This window comes from Lactuca sativa, chromosome 8, assembly GCF_002870075.4.
Source record: "Lactuca sativa cultivar Salinas chromosome 8, Lsat_Salinas_v11, whole genome shotgun sequence".
Classification (NCBI taxonomy): Eukaryota; Viridiplantae; Streptophyta; class Magnoliopsida; order Asterales; family Asteraceae; genus Lactuca; species Lactuca sativa.
In genome coordinates this window covers 237,022,833-237,048,230 of record NC_056630.2, presented here as the reverse complement: position 1 = coordinate 237,048,230, position 25,398 = coordinate 237,022,833, and the positions used below count along the sequence as shown (strand labels likewise).

The 25,398-nt window shown below is 42.2% G+C and overlaps 1 non-coding gene across 1 annotated transcript; it reads right to left on the bottom strand.

The window, feature by feature from the left end:
- Nucleotides 1–24,883: 24,883 nt before the first annotated feature.
- LOC111906720 (small nucleolar RNA R71) lies at nt 24,884–24,990 on the bottom strand. Its single transcript, XR_002855311.1, has one exon. It is a non-coding gene; the product is annotated as a small nucleolar RNA R71 (small nucleolar RNA).
- Nucleotides 24,991–25,398: the final 408 nt, after the last annotated feature.

Sequence of the window (25,398 nt, the reverse complement as noted above, 5' to 3'; positions counted from 1 at the left end):
GATGTGGACTACTTATTGCCATATCTAGTCTATCGTATGGTTATGGAACTCGCAATTAGGATAACAATGATTTACTTAATAGTAATAATGAATAACTCAACACATTTTACAAGATAACCAGGTTTCAGAATACATCTTTTACATTGATAACCAACATTCAGGAAAGTATGGGACTTTCCTGGGAAACGTTTACATAACTAGAAAAGTGTAACAAAACGGATAACTTTACATCTGTTACAATTGGTAAAAACACAATCAGGAAAGTATGGAACTTTCCTGGGGATACATTGGTACATAACCAGGACAGTATAACAAACCAAATAACATAACTGTACATTTTCACAAGAGTAAACGTGTTTTCAGTGTACAACTATACTTTACATGTTTAGAACAAAAACCAATCTTTTTAAGAAAATATGGGATTTTCTTGGTGTGTGTAACATTTTCAGAAACAGAAAGGAAACTCGAACACTTTCACAAAACAAAAACCGCTTATGAACTCACCAGCATTATGCTGATTTTCAAACCGCTTGTGTTCTCAGGTCAGTGTTAGAACAGGTACCTGAAGATCATTTTGTTCTAGGTCGGAGTACGCAGAAGACTTGTCTCTTTTTGTTTATATATACTATGTATTACAACTGTACAACTTAATTTTGAAATAAATGTGAGCTTTTCTATATGTAATGTAATGGTTGTTCTACTTTACTTACTATGTGCATTGGATTTGATACTCAACATGGAGTCAACCCCGGAAATGTTTCCGCCTTCGGTTTTCGGGGTGTGACAGATTGGTATCAGAGCCCTTGTTTATAGTGAATAAAGTATACCAAACCTTACATGGTATAAAACTATAAACACTAAAAGGGCCTAAGTGCTCTGAATTAAAAGTATCTTCAAACTATAAGTATTTTCAAAAGTATACAAGTATACCGAACCGTCGAGATCCGTAACTACAAGTAGAACAAAACATAAGTAAATGGGTGTTGAGTACTACGGTTAAACCTGGGCAGTTATGTAGTCGTGTCTAGGATCAATATAGCCTGGCCAACTATATTCATTCGAGACACAGCCAACATGTGCTTGGGAGAGATTGTGGTATGCAGCATGCCTAAAACTTACCCTAATACCACAAACATCGCGCCAGTATAGTATCGAATCATGAAATACTATGGGAGTATCTCTCAAGCCAATTCTTCGTAAGAATCCTCGTTCACGTATAGATCCTTGATCAATCCATTAGCGATAGTTTACCTGCTTTGATAACTCTTTCCTGCTTTATCGCTTATTTGGAATAAATATCTGTCATATCTCTCGATCCAATTCAGAGGACTTATCATCCTCTCTTTCTTGATCTTATTAGATCAAGATGCCTCCCAGAAAGAGACCCAGCTCAAAGACCAACAACCCTCCGCCACCACCTCCTCCTGAAATTGATCCCGTGTTATTCCAAACAGTTGTTACTGCCGCGGTGGCAACTGCTATGTCCCAGTTAAACACCCGTGGTTCGGGAGGTGGTACTCAAGATCAAGAAAGTAATCAGGAACACCGAAAGGAGGGTTCCTACAAGGACTTCATGAATGCGAAGCCTTCATCCTTCGATGGCACTGGTGGTGTCATTTCCTTGTCCCGAAGGTTCGAGAAAATCGAATCCATTTTTGAAATCTGTGCCTGTGCTGAGTCCGATAAGGTCAAATTTGCATCCAGTACCTTCAGTGATAAAGCCTTGACTTGGTGGAATGGCCGAGTCAAATCCTTGACCCTACCCGTAGCCAATGCCATGGGCTGGGACGCCATGAAAGAACTCCTCCTTGCCGAATACTGTCCCCGTGGTGAAATGCAGAAGCTAGAGCATGAGCTCTGGAACCTGAAGATGAAAGGTTCCGACATTGCTGCATATACATCCCAATTCGATGATCTTGCCCTTCTCTGTCCTGGTCTGGTCACTCCTGAAAGCAAAAAGATCGAGAGGTTTATTTGGGGGTTAACCAATCCAACAAAGGGTCATGTTTTAGCTGCTCGCCCTGATACATTTGATAGTGCTAAGACTTTAGCCCAAGCCATAATTGACCACAGTGATGATGTCAAGGAAACCACTACCGCTCCTGGGTCGACTAAAAGCAGTGGTGAGAAGAGAAAGTTTTGGAAGAAGAAGAAGGGTCAATCTTCCCAAGGATCCTCCAAAAGACAACAAACTGTAGCAGTCCATGCTGCTACTACCCCCGTTGCTGCTGCTTTTGTTGTGGGATCCACAGCTCCAACTCCTACCAGCCGGTATGCTGGTAATCTTCCCATCTGTGACAAGTGCAAGTATCACCACAACCCTGGCCCCTGCCGAGAACTGTCATGTACCAATTGTGGTAAGAAGGGGCACACGGTCCGATTCTACAAAGCTTCGGCCCAATCGGCCAATCAATCTTCAAGAGCAGGCGTTGGTCAAGCCTGCTACAACTGTGGTGAAGTTGGGCACCTTAAAAGGAACTGCCCTAAGAAGTCTACAGCTGACAACACCGGAAGGGTCCTCGCCATGGGACGGGAGGAAGCGGTCGCCGATCCCACTGTTGTCTTGGGTACGTTCCTTCTCGACAACTCATATGCTAATATTCTTTTCGATTCGGGTGCTGAAAGAAGCTTTGTTAGTCATTCGTTCAAGCATAACCTAAAACATAATCCCCAACCTTTAACTGAAACGTTTACCGTCGAGATGGCTAATGGTGAGAAAGAAAGCGCTAACGAGATATTCGTAGGTTGTACCCTTACCCTGAACGACCATTCATTTCCTATCGATCTCATGCCAGTTTCCATAAAGAGCTTTGATGTCATCATTGGCATGGATTGGTTTAGTCCCAATCATGATGATATCCTCTGTTTCGAAAAAGCCATCCGTCTCAACCTTCCTTTGGATCAAACTCTCATAATCTATGGCGATAAACTCAGTTCCAATCTTCGTATCATCTCCTGCATCAAAGCTCAAAAGCTCTCGTGAAAGGAGTGCATTGCATTCTTAGCTCATGTAATCAACAAGAAACAGGAAGTTAAAGACCTCTCGAGCATCCCCGAAGTCTGTAACTTTCCTGATGTGTTTCCCGAAGAGCCTCCAGGAATTCCTCCCAAGCGTCAGGTCGAGTTCCGTATTGACCTAATTCCTGGAGCTACTCCCATAGCGAAGTCTCCGTATCGCTTAGCTCCAGCAGAAATGCAGGAGTTATCCAGCCAACTCAATGAGTTGCTCAGTAAAGGATTCATTAGACCGAGTTCCTCACCATGGGGAGCTCCTGTATTGTTTGTCAAGAAGAAAGATGGATCCTTTCGGATGTGTATCGATTATCGCGAGCTGAACAAGTTGACCGTCAAGAACCGATATCCTCTTCCACGAATAGATGACCTCTTCGATCAACTCCAGGGAGCCAGTTACTTTTCCAAGATAGACCTTCGGTCAGGGTACCATCAGCTACGAGTTCATGAGAGTGATGTGTCCAAAACAGCTTTCAGAACTCGATATGGACACTACGAGTTCGTAGTGACGCCCTTCGGTCTCACTAACGCACCGACAGTGTTCATGGACCTGATGAACCGGGTGTGTCGTCCCTATCTGGACAATTTCGTCATTTTATTCATTGATGACATACTTGTCTATTCCAGAAGCGAAGAAGATCACAAACAGCACTTGAGGCTAGTGTTGGAAACCCTTAGATCCGAGAAGTTGTACACAAAATTTTCCAAGTGTGAGTTCTGGATTCGGAAAGTAACTTTCCTTGGTCACGTGGTAAGCGAAGAGGGTATTCATGTAGATCCTTCCAAGATAAAAGCGATAGAGAATTGGTCGGCACCGAAGACACCCACAGAAATTCGACAATTCTTGGGTCTCGCCGACTATTATCGGAGATTTATCCAGAACTTTTCGAGAATCGCCAAACCCTTAACCACTCTAACGCAGAAAGGTGTACCCTTTTATTGGAGTGATAAGCAAGAAACCGCGTTCCAGACATTGAAGAAAGCCTTGTGCAGCGTGCCTGTTCTGTCCCTACCCGAAGGGACAGAGGACTTCGTTGTCTACTGCGATGCGTCTAATCAAGGCTTAGGCTGTGTGCTTATGCAAAGACGAAAGGTAATTGATTATGCTTCTAGACAGCTGAAAACACACGAGGTCAATTATACCACTCATGACTTGGAATTAGGAGCCGTAGTCTTTGCTCTGAAGATTTGGAGACATTATCTCTACGGAACCAAGTGTACGATCTTCACTGACCATAAGAGCCTGCAACACATCTTTGATCAGAAAGACTTGAACATGAGGCAACAGCGATGGGTAGAACTACTCAACGATTATGAGTGTGAAATCCATTACCATCTCGGCAAGGCCAATGTGGTAGTAGATGCCCTTAGCCGAAAGGAAAGTTCGGTACGCAAAGTGAAGCACACAAGACTAGATACTCTGTTCACCCGGGTTCGGACAAGATGTACCTAGATCTCAAGAAACAATACTGGTGGCCAAACATGAAAGCTGAGATAGCTACAATCGTGGGCAAGTGCCTGACTTGCGCCAAGGTGAAAGTCGAATATCAGAAACCCTCGGGTCTGCTCCAACAGCCTGAGATACCCGAATGGAAATGGGAGATGATTGCCATTGATTTCATCACTAAAGTACCCAAGTGTCCGAGTGGGTACGATACCATTTGGGTAATTGTCGATCGTCTGACAAAGTCCGCTCACTTCATTCTGATCAAAGAATCATTCAAGATGGAAGGACTCGCGAGAATTTATATCCAAGAGGTAGTTCGACTGCGCGGTGTACCTGCGTCCATTATCTCTGATCGAGATAGCAGGTTTACCTCCAGATTCTGGCAGTCTCTCCAGAAAGCCCTTGGAACCACTCTAAACATGAGCACAGCGTATCATCCTCAGACCGATGGACAAAGTGAGAGAACTATCCAAACCCTAGAGGACATGCTTAGAGCATGTGTCATTGATTTTGGAAAGTCGTGGGACACACATCTACCTTTGATCGAGTTCTCGTACAACAATAGTTACCACACCAGCATCAGGGTTGCCCCGTTTGAAGCCCTATACGGTCGTAAGTGCAGATCCCCTCTGTGCTGGGCCGAGTTGGGGGACACATAGCTAGCCAAGAGTCGAATCCCTGACAGTGCTCTCACTGGTCCTGAAATCATCCGCGAAACCATTGAGAAGATCATCCAAATCCGAGAACGATTGAAAGCTTCACGAGATCGCCAAAAGAGTTACGCTGATAACCGCCGGAAACCTCTGGAATTCTAGGTTGGAGACCATGTCCTGTTGAAGGTCTCGCCCTGGAAAGGCACGGTACGCTTTGGAAAGCGTGGGAAACTTAACCCTAGGTACATTAGACCCTTCGAGATCCTCGCCAGGATCGGTCCGGTAGCCTATAAACTTTGTTTACCCCATGAGCTCAGTAACATTCATCCCATCTTCCATGTTTCACATCTCAATAAGTGCCTATCTGATGAAACCTTAGTAATTCCTTTAGACGAGATCGAGATTAATGAAAACCTCAATTTCGTGGAGGAACCGATCGAAATCATGGATCGAGAAGTCAAACGTACAAAGCAAAGCCGCATCCCGTTAGTGAAGGTCTGCTGGAATGCCAAGCGGGGACCGGAGTTCACTTGGGAGCGTGAAGACTCGATGAAATAGAAGTATCTGCATCTCTTTCCAGATCCATGATTTGTATCTTGACTTGTATCTTAATTTTGAATTTCGGGACGAAATTCTCTTTAACAGGGGGATAATGTGACAACCCGAAACTTCTAACCCATGTAATTGATTTGTGTTTCAGCACTAAAACTTGAGTTCATTGTCTTTTATTAAATCTTGTGATTTGATATGGGTGCTTTAGACTTAGTATAATTTAGATATGAGTCTTAGGAAGGGTTGGAGAGTGTTTAGTATCACAAAATCGGGCCAAAACTCACCAAATAAGGTGTGTGCGGCCACACACCTGTGTGTACGGCCACACACCCAACCGCAAACACCCTCAACCTCACACCCAATTCAATTTATGGATGGATACCTCTTCTTTCATTCATTTAGATGTTCTCTTCCCTCTCTCTACTTTGTCTCTCTAAATCATTAACCAAGAACACTTGGAAGGCTTCATAATCATGATCTACTTCATCTTCAAGCTAAGTGTAGTGGTAAACACTTGAATCCCAAGCTTAAAACTCATTATATTCCTCATATTCATCATCCCATGAAGGGGTACGGCCGCACACCTTCAAATGGGGGCAGCATACATTCAAAATTCCCAAGTATGAAGAGCATACACTTCAAAATCAACATATGGACTCAAATGAGGAGTGTACGGCCGCACACTCCTGTGTACGGCCGCACACACCCGCTGTACGGCCGCACACTCTTTTGTGCTGCCTCTCACACACTCCTAGCTGCACTCGCCAGCCGCACACTCATTTTCAAGACCATACACCCACTCTAATACCCATTTTTGGCCCTAAACTTGCATAAATCATTAAGTTTGGATCATAGGACACTTATTCTTAGTAATTCCAATCCCTAAGGATGTTTTCCCATCATGTTTAGTCATGGAAAAACCTTAGTTCTAACTCATTTATGTGTCATCACATGTAAAGTAGGGGCCATAGGAGTTCAGGGCATCCGTTGACACTCGATCTCTACATTAAGCGGTGAGTTCATACCCCTACCCTTTTTCACTGTTTTCAATTGTTTTTCACTGTTTTCAGGGGGGAACATAAGCAAAGTACAAGGGGTTACTTGTACTCAAAACTTGTTTTCATGTGTGCTTCACATTTTATATGCTTTTAACACTGATTGATACAACTGATAATCGTTTGAACATGCAGATCACGTAAACATATTATTTGTGAAATGGGTTTATAAACTATTATGTTTTATATATATTTCACAAATGGTTTCTACATTTTATCAGTTAAAAGCATGTTATTATCATAAAACTTGTACACTGTATATCCTCGGTAACACTCCACAGAGATACGCGAGTGGAGGATTATCATATTATTACTAGTAAATTGTTAGTCCTGTATGATTGGAGACACGTCCTCGGTGAACACTCCACAGAGATATGCGAGTGGAGGACTGCACCCGTAACCAAAATCTCTGGGGATTAGAGAGCATGACTTGAGTCTATAGATCTATACGAGGCTGACTACCCCACACCTGGCTGCTAGCTACAGCCGAACTGAAATGGTTCAAGGGTGACAAAAGTCATAAGGTGATGTGGACTACTTATTGCCATATCTAGTCTATCGTATGGTTATGGAACTCGCAATTAGGATAACAGTGATTTACTTAATAGTAATAATGAATAACTCAACACATTTTACAAGATAACCAGGTTTCAGAATACATCTTTTACATTGATAACCAACATTCAGGAAAGTATGGGACTTTCCTGGGAAATGTTTACATAACTAGAAAAGTGTAACAAAACGGATAACTTTACATCTGTTACAATTGGTAAAAACACAATCAGGAAAGTATGGAACTTTCCTGGGGATACATTGGTACGTAACCAGGATAGTATAACAAACCAAATAACATAACTGTACATTTTCACAAGAGTAAACGTGTTTTCAGTGTACAACTATACTTTACATGTTTAGAACAAAAACCAATCTTTTTAAGAAAATATGGGATTTTCTTGGTGTGTGTAACATTTTCAGAAACAGAAAGGAAACTCGAACACTTTCACAAAACAAAAACCGCTTATGAACTCACCAGCATTATGCTGATTTTCAAACCGCTTGTGTTCTCAGGTCAGTGTTAGAACAGGTACCTGAAGATCATTTTGTTCTAGGTCGGAGTACGCAGAAGACTTGTCTCTTTTTGTTTATATATACTATGTATTACAACTGTACAACTTAATTTTGAAATAAATGTGAGCTTTTCTATATGTAATGTAATGGTTGTTCTACTTTACTTACTATGTGCATTGGATTTGATACTCAACATGGAGTCAACCCCGGAAATGTTTCCGCCTTCGGTTTTCGGGGTGTGACAGATTGGTATCAGAGCCCTTGTTTATAGTGAATAAAGTATACCAAACCTTACATGGTATAAAACTATAAACACTAAAAGGGCCTAAGTGCTCTGAATTAAAAGTATCTTCAAACTATAAGTATTTTCAAAAGTATACAAGTATACCGAACCGTCGAGATCCGTAACTACAAGTAGAACAAAACATAAGTAAATGGGTGTTGAGTACTACGGTTAAACCTGGGCAGTTATGTACTCGTGTCTAGGATCAATATAGCCTGGCCAACTATATTCATTCGAGACACAGCCAACATGTGCTTGGGAGAGATTGTGGTATGCGGCATGCCTAAAACTTACCCTAATACCACAAACATCGCGCCAGTATAGTATCGAATCATGAAATACTATGGGAGTATCTCTCAAGCCAATTCTTCGTAAGAATCCTCGTTCACGTATAGATCCTTGATCAATCCATTAGCGATAGTTTACCTGCTTTGATAACTCTTTCCTGCTTTATCGCTTATTTGGAATAAATATCTGTCATATCTCTCGATCCAATTCAGAGGACTTATCATCCTCTCTTTCTTGATCTTATTAGATCAAGATGCCTCCCAGAAAGAGACCCAGCTCAAAGACCAACAACCCTCCGCCACCACCTCCTCCTGAAATTGATCCCGTGTTATTCCAAACAGTTGTTACCGCCGCGGTGGCAACTGCTATGTCCCAGTTAAACACCCGTGGTTCGGGAGGTGGTACTCAAGATCAAGAAAGTAATCAGGAACACCGAAAGGAGGGTTCCTACAAGGACTTCATGAATGCGAAGCCTTCATCCTTCGATGGCACTGGTGGTGTCATTTCCTTGTCCCGAAGGTTCGAGAAAATCGAATCCATTTTTGAAATCTGTGCCTGTGCTGAGTCCGATAAGGTCAAATTTGCATCCAGTACCTTCAGTGATAAAGCCTTGACTTGGTGGAATGGCCGAGTCAAATCCTTGACCCTACCCGTAGCCAATGCCATGGGCTGGGACGCCATGAAAGAACTCCTCCTTGCCGAATACTGTCCCCGTGGTGAAATGCAGAAGCTAGAGCATGAGCTCTGGAACCTGAAGATGAAAGGTTCCGACATTGCTGCATATACATCCCAATTCGATGATCTTGCCCTTCTCTGTCCTGGTCTGGTCACTCCTGAAAGCAAAAAGATCGAGAGGTTTATTTGGGGGTTAACCAATCCAACAAAGGGTCATGTTTTAGCTGCTCGCCCTGATACATTTGATAGTGCTAAGACTTTAGCCCAAGCCATAATTGACCACAGTGATGATGTCGAGGAAACCACTACCGCTCCTGGGTCGACTAAAAGCAGTGGTGAGAAGAGAAAGTTCTGGAAGAAGAAGAAGGGTCAATCTTCCCATGAATCCTCCAAAAGACAACAAACTGTAGCAGTCCATGCTGCTACTACCCCCGTTGCTGCTGCTTCTGTTGTGGGATCCACAGTTCCAACTCCTACCAGTCGGTATGCTGGTAATCTTCCCCTCTGTGACAAGTGCAAGTATCACCACAACCCTGGCCCCTGCCAAGAATTGTCATGTACCAATTGTGGTAAGAAGGGGCACACGGTCCGATTCTGCAAAGCTTCGGCCCAATCGGCCAATCAATCTTCAGGAGCAGGCGTTGGTCAAGCCTGCTACAACTGTGGTGAAGTTGGGCACCTTAAAAGGAACTGCCCTAAGAAGTCTACAGCTGACAACACCGGAAGGGTCCTCGCCATGGGACGGGAGGAAGCGGTCGCCGATCCCACTGTTGTCTTGGGTACGTTCCTTCTCGACAACTCATATGCTAATATTCTTTTCGATTCGGGTGCTGAAAGAAGCTTTGTTAGTCATTCGTTCAAGCATAACCTAAAACATAATCCCCATCCTTTAACTGAAACGTTTACCGTTGAGATGGCCAATGGTGAGAAAGAAAGCGCTAACGAGATATTCGTAGGTTGTACCCTTACCCTGAACGACCATTCATTTCCTATCGATCTCATGCCGGTTTCCATAAAGAGCTTTGATGTCATCATTGGCATGGATTGGTTGAGTCCCAATCATGTTGATATCCTCTGTTTCGAAAAAGCCATCCGTCTCAACCTTCCTTTGGATCAAACTCTCATAATCTATGGCGATAAACTCAGTTCCAATCTTCGTATCATCTCCTGCATCAAAGCTCAAAACCTCTTGCGAAAGGAGTTCATTGCATTCTTAGCTCATGTAATCAACGAGAAACAGGAAGTTAAAGACCTCTCGAGCATCCCCGAAGTCTGTAACTTTCCTGATGTGTTTCCCGAAGAGCTTCCAGGAATTCCTCCCGAGCGTCAGGTCGAGTTCCGTATTGACCTAATTCCTGGAGCTACTCCCATAGCGAAGTCTCCGTATCGCTTAGCTCCAGCAGAAATGCAGGAGTTATCCAGCCAACTCAATGAGTTGCTCAGTAAAGGATTCATTAGACCGAGTTCCTCACCCTGGGGAGCTCCTGTATTGTTTGTCAAGAAGATAGATGGATCCTTTCAGATGTGTATCGATTATCGCGAGCTGAACAAGTTGACCGTCAAGAACCGATATCCTCTTCCACGAATAGATGACCTCTTCGATCAACTCCAGGGAGCCAGTTACTTTTCCAAGATAGACCTTCGGTCAGGGTACCATCAGCTACGAGTTCATGAGAGTGATGTGTCCAAAACAGCTTTCAGAACTCGATATGGACACTACGAGTTCGTAGTGACGCCCTTCGGTCTCACTAACGCACCGACAGTGTTCATGGACCTGATGAACCGGGTGTGTCGTCCCTATCTGGACAATTTCGTCATTTTATTCATTGATGACATACTTGTCTATTCCAGAAGCGAAGAAGATCACAAACAGCACTTGAGGCTAGTGTTGGAAACCCTTAGATCCGAGAAGTTGTACACAAAATTTTCCAAGTGTGAGTTCTGGATTCGGAAAGTAACTTTCCTTGGTCACGTGGTAAGCAAAGAGGGTATTCATGTAGATCCTTCCAAGATAAAAGCGATAGAGAATTGGTCGGCACCGAAGACACCCACAGAAATTCGACAATTCTTGGGTCTCGCCGACTATTATCGGAGATTTATCTAGAACTTTTCGAGAATCGCCAAACCCTTAACCACTCTAACGTAGAAAGGTGTACCCTTTTATTGGAGTGATAAGCAAGAAACCGCGTTCCAGACATTGAAGAAAGCCTTGTGCAGCGTGCCTGTTCTGTCCCTACCCGAAGGGACAGAGGACTTCGTTGTCTACTACGATGCGTCTAATCAAGGCTTAGGCTGTGTGCTGATGCAAAGAGGAAAGGTAATTGATTATGATTCTAGACAGCTGAAAACACACGAGGTCAATTATACCACTCATGACTTGGAATTAGGAGCCGTAGTCTTTGCTCTGAAGATTTGGAGACATTATCTCTACGGAACCAAGTGTACGATCTTCACTGACCATAAGAGCCTGCAACACATCTTTGATCAGAAAGACTTGAACATGAGGCAACGGCGATGGGTAGAACAACTCAACGATTATGAGTGTGAAATCCATTACCATCCCGGCAAGGCCAATGTGATAGTAGATGCCCTTAGCCGAAAGGAAAGTTCGGTACGCAAAGTGAAGCACACAAGACCAGATACTCTGTTCACCCGGGTTCGGACAAGATGTACCTAGATCTCAAGAAACAATACTGGTGGCCAAACATGAAAGCTGAGATAGCTACAATCGTGGGCAAGTGCCTGACTTGCGCTAAGGTGAAAATCGAATATCAGAAACCCTCGGGTCTGCTCCAACAGCCTGAGATACCCGAATGGAAATGGGAGATGATTGTTATTGATTTCATCACTAAACTACCCAAGTGTCCGAGTGGGTACGATACCATTTGGGTAATTGTCGATCGTCTAACAAAGTCCGCTCACTTCATTCCGATCAAAGAATCATTCAAGATGGAAGGACTCGCGAGAATTTATATCCAAGAGGTAGTTCGACTGCACGGTGTACCTGCGTCCATTATCTCTGATCGAGATAGCAGGTTTACCTCCAGATTCTGGCAGTCTCTCCAGAAAGCCCTTGGAATCAATCTAAACATGAGCACAGCGTATCATCCTCAAACCGATGGACAAAGTGAGAGAACTATCCAAACCCTGGAGGACATGCTTAGAGCATGTGTCATTGATTTTGGAAAGTCGTGGGACACACATCTACCTTTGATCGAGTTCTCGTACAACAATAGTTACCACACCAGCATCAGGGTTTCCCCGTTTGAAGCCCTATACGGTCGTAAGTACAGATCCCCTCTGTGCTGGGCCGAGTTGGGGGACACACAGCTAGCCAAGAGTCGAATCCCTGACAGTGCTCTCACTGGTCCTGAAATCATCCGCGAAACCATTGAGAAGATCATCCAAATCCGAGAACGATTGAAAGCTTCACGAGATCGCCAAAAGAGTTACGCTGATAACCGCCGGAAACCTCTGGAATTCCAGGTTGGAGACCATGTCCTGTTGAAGGTCTCGCCCTGGAAAGGCACGATACGTTTTGGAAAGCGTGGGAAACTTAACCCTAGGTACATTAGACCCTTCGAGATCCTCGCCAGGATCGGTCCAGTAGCCTATAAACTTCGTTTACCCCATGAGCTCAGTAACATTCATCCCGTCTTCCATGTTTCACATCTCAAGAAGTGCCTATCCGATGAAACCTTAGTAATTCCTTTAGACGAGATCGAGATCAATGAAAACCTCAATTACGTGGAGGAACCGATCGAAATCATGGATCGAGAAGTCAAACGTACAAAACAAAGCCGCATCCCGTTAGTGAAGGTCCGCTGGAATGCCAAGCGGGGACCGGAGTTCACTTGGGAGCGTGAAGACTCGATGAAACAGAAGTATCCACATCTCTTTCCAGATCCATGATTTGTATCTTGACTTGTATCTTAATTTTGAATTTCGGGACGAAATTCTCTTTAACAGGGGGATAATGTGACAACCCGAAACTTCTAACCCATGTAATTGATTTGTGTTTCAGCACTAAAACTTGAGTTATTGTCTTTTATTAAATCTTGTGATTTGATATGGGTGCTTTAGACTTAGTATAATTTAGATATGAGTCTTAGGAAGGGTTGGAGAGTGTTTAGTATCACAAAATCGGGCCAAAACTCACCAAATAAGGTGTGTGCGGCCACACACCTGTGTGTACGGCCACACACCCAACCGCAAACACCCTAAACCTCACACCCAATTCAATTTATGGATGGATACCTCTTCATTCATTCATTTAGATGTTCTCTTCCCTCTCTCTACTTTCTCTCTCTAAATCATTAACCAAGAACACTTGGAAGGCTTCATAATCATGATCTACTTCATCTTCAAGCTAAGTGTAGTGGTAAACACTTGAATCCCAAGCTTAAAACTCATTATATTCATCATCCCATGAAGGTGTACGGCCGCACACCTTCAAATGGGGGCAGCATACATTCAAAATTCCCAAGTATGAAGAGCATACATTTCAAAATCAACATATGGACTCAAATGAGGAGTGTACGGCCGCACACTCCTATGTACGGCTGCACACACCCGCTGTACGGCCGCACACTCTTTTGTGCTGCCTCTCACACACTCCTGGCTGCACTCCCCAGCCGTACACTCATTTTCAAGACCATACACCCACTCTAATACCCATTTTTGGCCCTAAACTTGCATAAATCATTAAGTTTGGATCATAGGACACTTATTCTTAGTAATTCCAATCCCTAAGGATGTTTTCCCATCATGTTTAGTCATGGAAAAACCTTAGTTCTAACTCATTTATGTGTCATCACATGTAAAGTAGGGGCCATAGGAGTTCAGGGCATCCGTTGACACTCGATCTTTACATTAAGCGGTGAGTTCATACCCCTACCCTTTTTCACTGTTTTCAATTGTTTTTCACTGTTTTCAGGGGGGAACATAAGCAAAGTACAAGGGGTTACTTGTACTCAAAACTTGTTTTCATGTGTGCTTCACATTTTATATGCTTTTAACACTGATTGATACAACTGATAATCGTTTGAACATGCAGATCACGTAAACATATTATTTGTGAAATGGGTTTATAAACTATTATGTTTTATATATATTTCACAAATGGTTTCTACATTTTATCAGTTAAAAGCATGTTATTATCATAAAACTTGTACACTGTATATCCTCGGTAACACTCCACAGAGATACGCGAGTGGAGGATTATCATATTATTACTAGTAAATTGTTAGTCTTGTATGATTGGAGACACGTCCTCGGTGAACACTCCACAGAGATATGCGAGTGGAGGACTGCACCCGTAACCAAAATCTCTGGGGATTAGAGAGCATGACTTGAGTCTATAGATCTATACGGGGCTGACTACCCCACACCTGGCTGCTAGCTACAGCCGAACTGAAATGGTTCAAGGGTGACAAAAGTCATAAGGTGATGTGGACTACTTATTGCCATATCTAGTCTATCGTATGGTTATGGAACTCGCAATTAGGATAACAGTGATTTACTTAATAGTAATAATGAATAACTCAACACATTTTACAAGATAACCAGGTTTCAGAATACATCTTTTACATTGATAACCAACATTCAGGAAAGTATGGGACTTTCCTGGGAAACGTTTACATAACTAGAAAAGTGTAACAAAACGGATAACTTTACATCTGTTACAATTGGTAAAAACACAATCAGGAAAGTATGGAACTTTCCTGGGGATACATTGGTACGTAACCAGGACAGTATAACAAACCAAATAACATAACTGTACATTTTCACAAGAGTAAACGTGTTTTCAGTGTACAACTATACTTTACATGTTTAGAACAAAAACCAATCTTTTTAAGAAAATATGGAATTTTCTTGGTGTGTGTAACATTTTCAGAAACAGAAAGGAAACTCGAACACGTTCACAAAACAAAAACCGCTTATGAACTCACCAGCGTTATGCTGATTTTCAAACCGCTTGTGTTCTCAGGTCAACATTAGAACAGGTACCCGAAGATCATTTTGTTCCACGTCGGAGTACGCAGAAGACTTGTCTCGTTTTGTTTATATATACTATGTATTACAACTGTACAACTTAATTTTGAAACAAATGTGAGCTTTTCTATATGTAATGTAATGGTTGTTCTACTTTACTTACTATGTGCATTGGATTTGATACTCAACATGGAGTCAACCCTGGAAATGTTTCCGCCTTCGGTTTTCGGGGTGTGACAGGAATAGTTAATCTCGAAGGATCTAAAAGCTCAACAATAATATTATTAAGTGTTAGTTGTGGAAAAATAAATAAATGTAAACACAAAAATTGTTATATCAAGTATACACATAAGTTGATACATAACGAGGAGTGCATTCAAACCAAGTTAATAAGTGAGATCAAACTTAGTGATTAAGTCACAGATGACTTTCTCCGAGGAGAGATTGTGATTAATTAAGTGAGTAAGAAGATTGGATAAGTAAGATAGAAAGAGAACTTTGAGATGTACTGTGTATTAGAATTGGATGCAATATATTTTAATACATGAGGATGAGCTCTATTTATAGAGACTCAAATAGATAACAGATTTACAAGTCTAAGAGTAGTCGTGCAAGGCATACTGGACAATAGAGTGTTTTACAATAAAGAAAAAGTAATGTAAACAAGATAGAGACTGCGGTATTGAATACTTCGGTTGATGATTACTGATGAAGCTTGCTTGACTGCGGTGGCTTTGGAGGCTGCGGTAGCTGATTGTTCAAGAGGGTCACTTTTTTGCTTCAACAATTTCCCCCTAAGTGACCTCTTTAACTTGATCAGCTATCAAGTTTAAGTAACTTTATCAGGATCCACCAAAACTTCCTGATGTTCTCCAACAAGTTAATTCTTCTAAGTATTTCGAACTTGACCTCTGCGGTGGTGTGTTTGGATTATTCAACCGCGTCTCAGCAGATGTCAAGTTGCTTTCTGGTGAGACGATGCATGGAAGTCATAGGAATGAAATATTTGACATTGTCTGTCTTCCTCTTGAGAATGACTCCAAGCTCAGGATAGTTGGTTGCACCTAAAGATTTTTCTTCAAAGCCTCCCGTAGGCATCGGTGCGGGGTTAAGTGGTGGCTGATCGACTATCTTGGCGATGGTGGGGTGAATGTTTGCATCGATCTTGGCGAAGTCACAGACTGTTTCCTTAAGGAAAGTACTGGCCCTTTCAAGTGCAATCTTCATCTTCAGATGCTCCCCAAATTTGTGCTGAAATACCTTGGCGATGAGAAAGACTTCTTCATGGTTTATACTTGGAAAATCAGTCTGGGTGCGGATGTAGTCGTGTTCCCTTCTGGTCAGAGTGTACTGGATGAACTCAGCCTTCATAAACTTCCGAATCTTGTAATTTTTTACTGCGGATGGTCTATCGTTAGACCATATATGTTCAACGAAAGAGGCATGCTTAGCATAGAATTGGCTAAGTCTCTCAAATTCCATTGGAAGTCTTTTATCGTCAGGAAGGCTACGGTCGAACTGCTAAAATACAGTGAAGTATCTGGCATTTGGTGAGATTGGGACATCCCAGTAACCATCTGAGGGGGGTTTTGCATATGTAAGATATGGGTCATAGTCATCATCAAGAAATCTTTTGTGGGGATCGGCCCAAGAGTTTATCAGGGACTTATCCATGACCGTGTCAAAACCGCAAAGTATCCATACTTCTTCAGCAAGCTTGGCTGCCCTCCAATCACTTTTTCTTTGAGCAGTGGCAAGTGAGTCATTTGAACTCGGAGAATACATATATTCCACCAGATTCTTGAAGTGAGGGGGAGTCTCTGGTTTTTCAGGAGTGTTTTCAGTTTGAATTGGAGAGTTGTGAGGTGGAGTGTGATGAGATGGTTGCGGTGAAGGTTGTGGTGCTGGGATTTTTCCAGTGGAGATAGGGGGAGTTTGATGTTGTGAGATGGATTGGTTGGAATGAAGGACTTCTTCTTCCCGATGGACTTCTTCATTTCCCCCTCTTGAGGCGTTCAGACCCGGAGCCTCCTCAAGCCATTGACGAAGGCCATCAACCTTGTCAAACACCACTTGGAATTGTGCTTTGAGGGCTTCGGCCAGTTGTTGATTATTGGGGATGGAGGGATTGAAGAGTAGTTTGTCGATCTCCTTGTTGAGTTGAAGAATTTCTGGACCATGGAAGTTGACAGATAGAGATCATTGCATTCTGTTGATTATTGTTTGGAGAATGGAGATTGCAGACTCATAAGCAGTGTGAGTCTCAGCAATCAACTTCTTAGAATGTGAGGCTTGATCCGCAATGGCTGCTTGGAGATCAGTTTTGATTGTGGTAACCTCAGAGATGAGGCGTTCCGCGGCAGCCATAAATTCTCTGTGATCAGCTTGACGATTATTATCAAGTGATCTGATCCCCATTTCGATCTTCAGAGAGATACGCTCCGCAACCATTCTCTCTCTAGTTTCCAGCCGTTCGATTCTTTGCATCAAGGACTGGGGTCCAAGAATGTCTTCTGGTTGCGGTTGATTTGGCTTGACCGCAGCTAAGATTTGATCTACTTTGGCCTATAGACTGAGAAATTCCTTCCTTGTCACCGCATTCTTTTTCTTCTTCTTCTTTTCCTTTGGCTTAGAAGTGGAGTGATGAGAACCACTGGATTCTTCATCTTCATCAAACATCATAAGATCGTCATCAGAAGGAGAGGGTTTGTTTACCTCTTGTAGTTCATCATCATTGAAGCCAAAAATGGGAGCAGAGATCACTTCGATTTCCGGTTCGTCATCTTGTGAACCTGCAGCAGTGGGAGAGGGGGGAGCTTGAGAGACATGCTGATCAGCAACGGCTTCCTAAGATTTCAGAACTGTTTCGGCCATTGCGGACATCCAGTCTTGAACTTTTAGGATTGTGGCTACGGTATTGGCATTGTTGATGGCATCTGCCCAATACTTAGCCATAGCTTGTATCTCTTGTTCCTTGAGCTGCTGTTGTTTGATTTGCTGATCCTTGCGAACTTGGAATTCCCTATGAAAAGCGGCACATTTCTTGGCTTCAGCCTCATTGGAGGGTTGATACTTGCTCCAAGAATCATTCGAGTCTTCACCGTCAATTTCTGTAAATCGCACCAAAGTGTCCCGTGGGTTCACGGATCCTTGCACATTTGTGCTCACCATGCCTAATCCACCTGTTTGTAGTGAAAGCAGAGTAGGATTTCCTGAGCTTCCTTGGTCTCCTTGACCTGTAGTCAAGTTTGGCCTCGGCTCAGTTCTGGCATGGGCGGAAGAAGTGCCCTGCGGATGGGAAGGTGTTTGTAGTGTTTGGGTGACGTTCAACAGGATGGAGTTCAACTCCTCGGGTGAAAAAATATACAGTCGGGAAGCCCTGGAGACTTTAGGGCGAGGACAAGTATTATCCCTTTGGGAATGTACTAGAGGGAGTCTCGTCTTTGCTGTGATTCAGACTCACTTTCTGAGTCTGAAAGGAAAAAAGATAGTGGTTTCGAATGGATGTGCAGGCATCCCAAGGAGTACTGGAGCCTGTTGAGAGGTTGAGGTATCTGTCCGGTCATGCATTTGGCTAGTAGGATCAGGTTTTCGTTTCTTGAGGATAGAAATGGGTTGGTTAACCTCTTCAGAATCACTGTTGGAGTCATGGTGACTTGGTTCAGCAGTTGTGATTGCAGGTGGTGTTTTTCTTTTCTTTGAGGGTTTGGATGGTTTAGAGGCATCCTTTTTGGGAGTTCCAGATTTCTTTGGGTTGCGGGGACCATGGAGAGAAGAAACCTTGTGTTTGCGTCTCTAAGAGACATTAGAAAGAGTTGTAGTGGAAGCGACTACGGTACCTTCAGGGTTTAAGGATGTGGATGGAAGAGGCAGGGTAGGAAGGTATGGGTCAATACCTTCCGTAGCCTCAATGTGGTCTGAGACATCAGCAATCTTGAGACCAAGGGTAGAAAGAATATGAGTAGGAAGTTTGCGGATTGGACCAAAGATTGTTTGGTCAGAGGAAGGGTTGTACCTTTTCAGATCCTTGGTGATGAAGAGATTGATGTCACCGCCCATGTCAATTCCAGCATCCGCATGCAAGTCAGAAATGTAGAGAGACCAGAACCTAGCAAAAGTAAGCTCGGATGGGTTCTGCCTTGGGCTCTCTTTGGGAATGTATTTTAGAAAATCATCCCAAACAATCTGACCATAGTTCACATCGTGGCCTGTATAGATGCTCCAAACCAGTTCCAAAAGCTTTAGGCCCATGTTATCCGTGCCTCAGGTTCTACCGGACAGACTGCGGATGATAAAATGGCATACAAACTGCCAGACCGCAGAGGTGATGTCCGCCATTGATGGTGTGAAGAACTTAATGGAGGGATGAACAAGCAGATTGATGGCATTGAGAAATTTTTCTTTGGACAGAATGACCAAAGAATCATTGATAAGATTTCGGTGGACTTCCTGGGGGTTATCGATTGGGCGATAGGCAGAGAAAGCACATTTGTAGAGAGTGGAGAGTGGAACAACATCTGTGAAAGCATCGAATGGTCCAAACAGGGGATGATTCTTTAAGAACTTGATCATCAGTTTTGTGGGAGCATTGTATGTGGGTTGATCTTTGAAAACGACTCTTAAATTGCTAGAGGCAATTGTGGGAGAATCAGAACCAGTTGGGTTCACTGATCCAGAAGCTTTGGATTGTTTCTTTGAAGCGCCAGATATCACCATTGTTGAGTTTTTGAGAGAGCTTGAACAATGCAGAAGAGTTTTAAGGTTTAGAGAGCTTAAACTTTTCTTTGTGGAAAAGAAAGGGGTTTTATAGTGACTCGATGAAGCGGGAAACGTTTTTTTTACCTAAGTGAAATTGGGTAAAAACGTTTGGGTTTATCTTTTAGTTTAGCATCTTTAATCTTAACCACAAATTGATAAAAAGGGATAAAGATTGAAATTGGGATTATCCAAAAAAGGACGCTACATTTAATGAAATGTCAGAAGTTGTATCACGTCTTGAGAACGTGTGGAGGGGTGAGAAAAATCCGTTGGTTAAAGCGGAAGTTGTAACGGATGTGATGGTTTGGGGTAATAGGAAAAGACATATTGGAGGATTTGATTTGGAAAATCTTTTATTTTGTCATCATACCTAAAATAGGTTTGACACGAGGTTTAGAGAAAAAGAATGTGATAGTATCCCAAAGGAATATTTTTATTTAATGTTTTATTTAATGAAGGATCATTAACTAGCACACTATTTTGTTTTTTTTAGAAAATTCTGAGAAACAATTTATGTAACTGCGGAGAACACATCATTGCAGATGGCTTCTTTGTTATTGCGGATGACTGCGGTGGGAGAAACTGAGAAGAGCACTTGTACAAAAAGTTAGTGACAATAAGCAATAAAGACCCATGAAAGATAGATATAACATATGGTTGCGGTACATAGACTACGGTACACAAGATATACCAAAACCATCTGTTATAAATGTCTTTCAGCTAGAACCGCAATGGAGACCAAGTGGGTCTGCGGTATCTATCAATTCAAGAAGAATTTAGGGTCCGGATTCATCATTCCCAACATTTGTAAGAACACATTGAGTTTGGTAGAGTCAAGTGCTTTAGTAAAGACATCAGCAATCTCTTAATGGGTAGGGACAAAGATGAGTTCGATGTTACCTTTCAGAATGTGATCTTTGATGAAATGATACCATATTTCAATATGTTTCATCTTGGAGTGTTGAATAGGATTATGAGAAATCGCTATGGCACTTTCAGAATCACAATAGATTGGTATCTGCAACATTCTGTATCCGTAGTCTAACAATTGTGTTTTCATCCATAGAAGTTGAGAACAACAACTGGCTACGGCCACATATTCTGCTTCTACGGTAGACAAAGAAACACATATTTGTTTTCTTGAGGACCAGCTGACAAGTCTACCTCCCAAAAATTGACATCCACCAGATGTACTTTTTCGATCAAGTTTGCATCCAGCATGATCTGCATCGGTAAAAGCTTGCAGACTGAAATCATTGCATGCAGGGTACCATAGACCAAGAGATTTGCTTCCTTTTAGGTACCGGAGAATTTGTTTGGCTGCGGTCATGTGTGACACTTTTGGGTCAGCCTGATGCCTTACACATACACCAGTAGCAAAGACAATGTCCGGTCGGCTTGCGGTAAGGTACATAAGAGAGCCAATGATGCCTCTATAAGTCTTGTGATCCACAGATTCGCCAGAGGGATCAGCAGAGATCTTATATCCGAAGACCATAAGGACCTTAGCCAAGGAGCAGTTGTCCATAGAGTATTTCTTCAAAAGTTCAGTGGTGTACTTCTCTTGATGAATGAATATCCCTTGCTGAATTTGTTTGACTTGAAGACCTAGAAAGAAGTTAATCTCTCTATTCATGCTCATTTGAAATTTGTTTTTCATGAGCTTAGCAAAATCATTCACCATTCCTTGATCAGTCGATCCAAAGATGATATCATCCACATATATTTGTACAAGCATAAGGTGGTCACTGTTTGCTTTTCTAAACAGTGTGGAATCAATCACTCCTCTTTTGTAGCCTGAAGAGACTAGAAATTCAGAAAGAGTCTCATACCAAGCTCTTAGAGCTTGCTTCAGACCATAGACTGCTTTATGAAGCTTGTAGCAATGGTAAGGGAATTCAATATTTTCAAAACCAGGAGGTTGTTACAAATAAACCTCTTCTTTCAATTCCCCATTAAGAAAAGCACTGTCAACATCCATTTGGTATACCTTGATGTTTTTGTGGCCAACATAAGCTAAAAAGATTTGAATTGCTTCCATTCTTGCCACCGGAGCATATGTTTCATTGTAGTCAACACCTTCCAGTTGACTATACCCTTTTGCAACTAGTCTTGCCTTATTTCTGATAACCGCACCAGATTCATCTAACTTGTTCTCGAACACCCATCTTGTTCCAACAATAGTATAGCCTTGTGGTATGTGACCAAGTTGCCACACTTTGTTTCTTTCGAATTCTTCCAGCTCTTCTTGCATTGCAGTAATCCAATCAGGTTCCAATAATGCTTCTTTGATCGATCGGGGCTCGACTGCGGACATGAATGATGCGTAGTGACAATGGTCAGATAAGTCTTTGGCAGATCGAGTCTGGATACCTGCGGATGGATTACCAATGATTTGACCTAGTGGGTGGTCCTTCGTCTATACATGTAGACGAGGCATCAGATGGTCAGCGGCTTCGGTAGAAGGAATGTCTTCAATATCAGAGGTTTCTTCGGATGGGGATGGCAGTTCCCCCTGGATTTGAGAACATCCTGCAGAGTTATCTTGGCTTGTTGGAGCGAGAATGATATTTTCTTAAGTAGCTTGGAGAGGTTCCACTTGGAGTGCTGATGGGAGTTCCTCTGGAACCTGAGAAGGTTCCCCCTGGACTGCTGATGGGAGGGAAATGATTCTTGAATCGGTTCGAGTGTCAATGGTCTCTATGATTTCATCATCCGAATCCGAAGATACGTTTGATGGTAGTGATTTTCTGAGTAGAGGAGCTTGAGCATTATCAAATACTGGAACCTCGATGGTTGTTGCTTGATCCGGAGTAGAGCTTTCCCCCTCAACCGGAGAGGTAAAAGTATTAAGAGATGCTACTTCGGATAGAGACGGACCAAAAACATCAGTGTGTTGTTGTTGAGCAGTTGGTGACCCAAGAACTTCAGATAGTTTTGCAGTTTCAACAGGGTCGAAAAGATCATCCTAATTGACTTCAACCAGGTTTAGAGGAATTGAGGAAGCAGGAATGTCACTTTCCATGATGGCAGTGGTTTCAGTAGATGGAGGGGTGTTGCGGATGTAAGAGTCGTCGAACTTCACATCGAAACTTTCAATGATTAGCCTCGTACGTCTGATGAGAACCTGGTAAGCAACCTTATTCGTAGAATAACCAAGAAAAATGCCTTCATCGAACTTCGGTGCAAATTTGTTAAGTTGATCTCTGTTATTGATCACAAAACATCTACACCCAAAGATATGAAAGAAATGGACATTTGGTTTCTGGTTGTTGAAACCTTCATATGGTGTTTTATTGAGGTGTTTGCACACGATGCTTCGGTTTTGAACAAAGCATGTAGTTGCTACGGCTTCAGCACAGAAGTAAAGAGGAAGGTGTGCGAAGTTGAGCATGGATTTGGCTGCTTCAACTAGAGTACGGTTCCTTCTCTCTACTACACCATTTTGTTGAGGTGTATAAGGAGCTGAGAAGTTGTGAGTGATACCTTTAGACACCAAGAAGCTGTTGAGTGGATGGTTAGAGAATTCGGTTCCATTATCACTGCGGATGCGTCTAACAGGCAGCTTGATATGGAGTTCTATTTCTTTGATGAAGTTGATGAGAATCTGAGGTGTTTCGGATTTGAGTCTGAGGAAGAATACCCAAGTGAATCGAGTAAAGTCATCAACTATAACCAGTATGTACTTTTTGTGATGAAGACTGGCTACGGTTGATGGACCGCAAAGATCAATGTGTAGAAGTTCAAGTGGTCAGATATTGACGAGTCAATCACCATGGGGTGACTTGCCTTGGACTGCTTACAACATTCACAAGCGGGACATAGAGTGTCATTGCTGAACTTGAGAATGGGTAATCCTCTGACTAGCTCTCCAGTAACCAAGGTGTTGATATACTTGAAGTTGAGATGAGCGAGCTTGAGGTGCCATAACCATCTAACTTTGGATACAACTTTGGAGAGAAAACACAACTGTGGTTTTCCAATGATGAGAGAGACATCCATAGGATACATGGTGCCTTCAGATCGTGACTTGATCAAACAGGTTCGATAACCAACTTACTTTACTATTCTAGTTACATGTTTTCAAATTAATTTTTAGTAGTTAAATTATTAGCTAAATCTATTCCCTGAGTTCGATAACCAACTTAATTTACTATTCTATAAACTGAATAGGTACACTACCTATAGATGCATTAGTAGATAATTAGTTAGGTTTACAAATTTAAAGCTAGATTAGTATAATCTGTGCACATCAAGTTTTTGGCATCATTGTCGGTGAACGGCTATTTCAATTGTTAGTTTAATTTCTTTAGATTAATCGATCATTTTTGTGGGGTAAAACTAACAAAAAAAAAGTTAATTTTCTACATTAGTTTAAATTTCCTGAATTTCAGTCCTCACAACGTGAGCATACACGCTCACGACGTGAGACCTGCAATCTCATCTTATTTTATTTTATTTTAGTTCATTTTTACGTTTTTGTTTTTGTTTTGTTTCAATAGTATATGACCCGCGAATCGAAGACACCATTTGACAATCCAGAGTCAGCATTTCATAAAAAGAAGAACATACACATTGGAGAATCAAGCAACAAGTCGATAAACGAAAACAAGTTTGAAAGCTTTGAGAAGACTCCTAACAAAAAGGAAGTTGGTTGCGAGCCCAAAACAGAATCAGACAAAAGTAGTGAACCCGAAAGCGAGCCCAAAAACAACATGGAAAACATTGCTGACATGACGATGGAGGCATACAAGAAGAGAATTCATGAGGACACCGGTCTCGGCCTTGTGCAACCCAAAATTCCCTCTACTGCAAACTTTGAGCGCAAGGGACACATCCTTTCCGCGCTAAAAGATATCCTATTCTATGGAAAATATCATGAAGATTCATACAAACACCTTGATAAAGTCAATGACATCGCCGATTATTTTAATATTCCTAATGTACCAAGAGAAATGGTGTTGTTAAGAATGCTTCCAATAACTTTCAAATGAGCGGCTAAAGATTGGTTGAACACACTCCCACCGGGTGCAATTACAACATGGAACAAATACGTGAAGAATTCCTACAAAAATTTTGCCCACCATTGAAGGTTTCTAAACTTAAGAAGGTCATAGCCAATTTTGAGCAACAAGCGAGGGAATCTTTATATGAAGCATGGGAAAGATAAAAGGGATTACTAAGAAATTGTCCCCAAAATGATCTTAATGAGCAACAAGAAGTATCTATATTTTATGATGGGGTAAACGTGATGACAAGGCAACTCCTCGATTCTCAAGGACCTCTTACAAAGAAGAATCTCGCTACCATTGAAGAGCTAATAGAAGAGTTTTCAAAGCATTCAAGAGAATACTACAACCCTTGACAAGACGGAGCAAAGGGAATTGGAAATGGTGCTTCGGAAGACATGGCGACAATTTTTGCAATGTTAAATAAAATGGATCGAAGAACGAAGAAAATTGATCAATTTATACACGCAATATGTGTGGGTTGTGGAAAATGCAATGATCTACACTTTACCAAGGATTTCCATTTAGAAGCAAGTGGGAATAGAAGGGTTCAAATTTGTTATTCGAGTGGAGACCGTTTTGATGAAGATTGGAGAAAGACAAC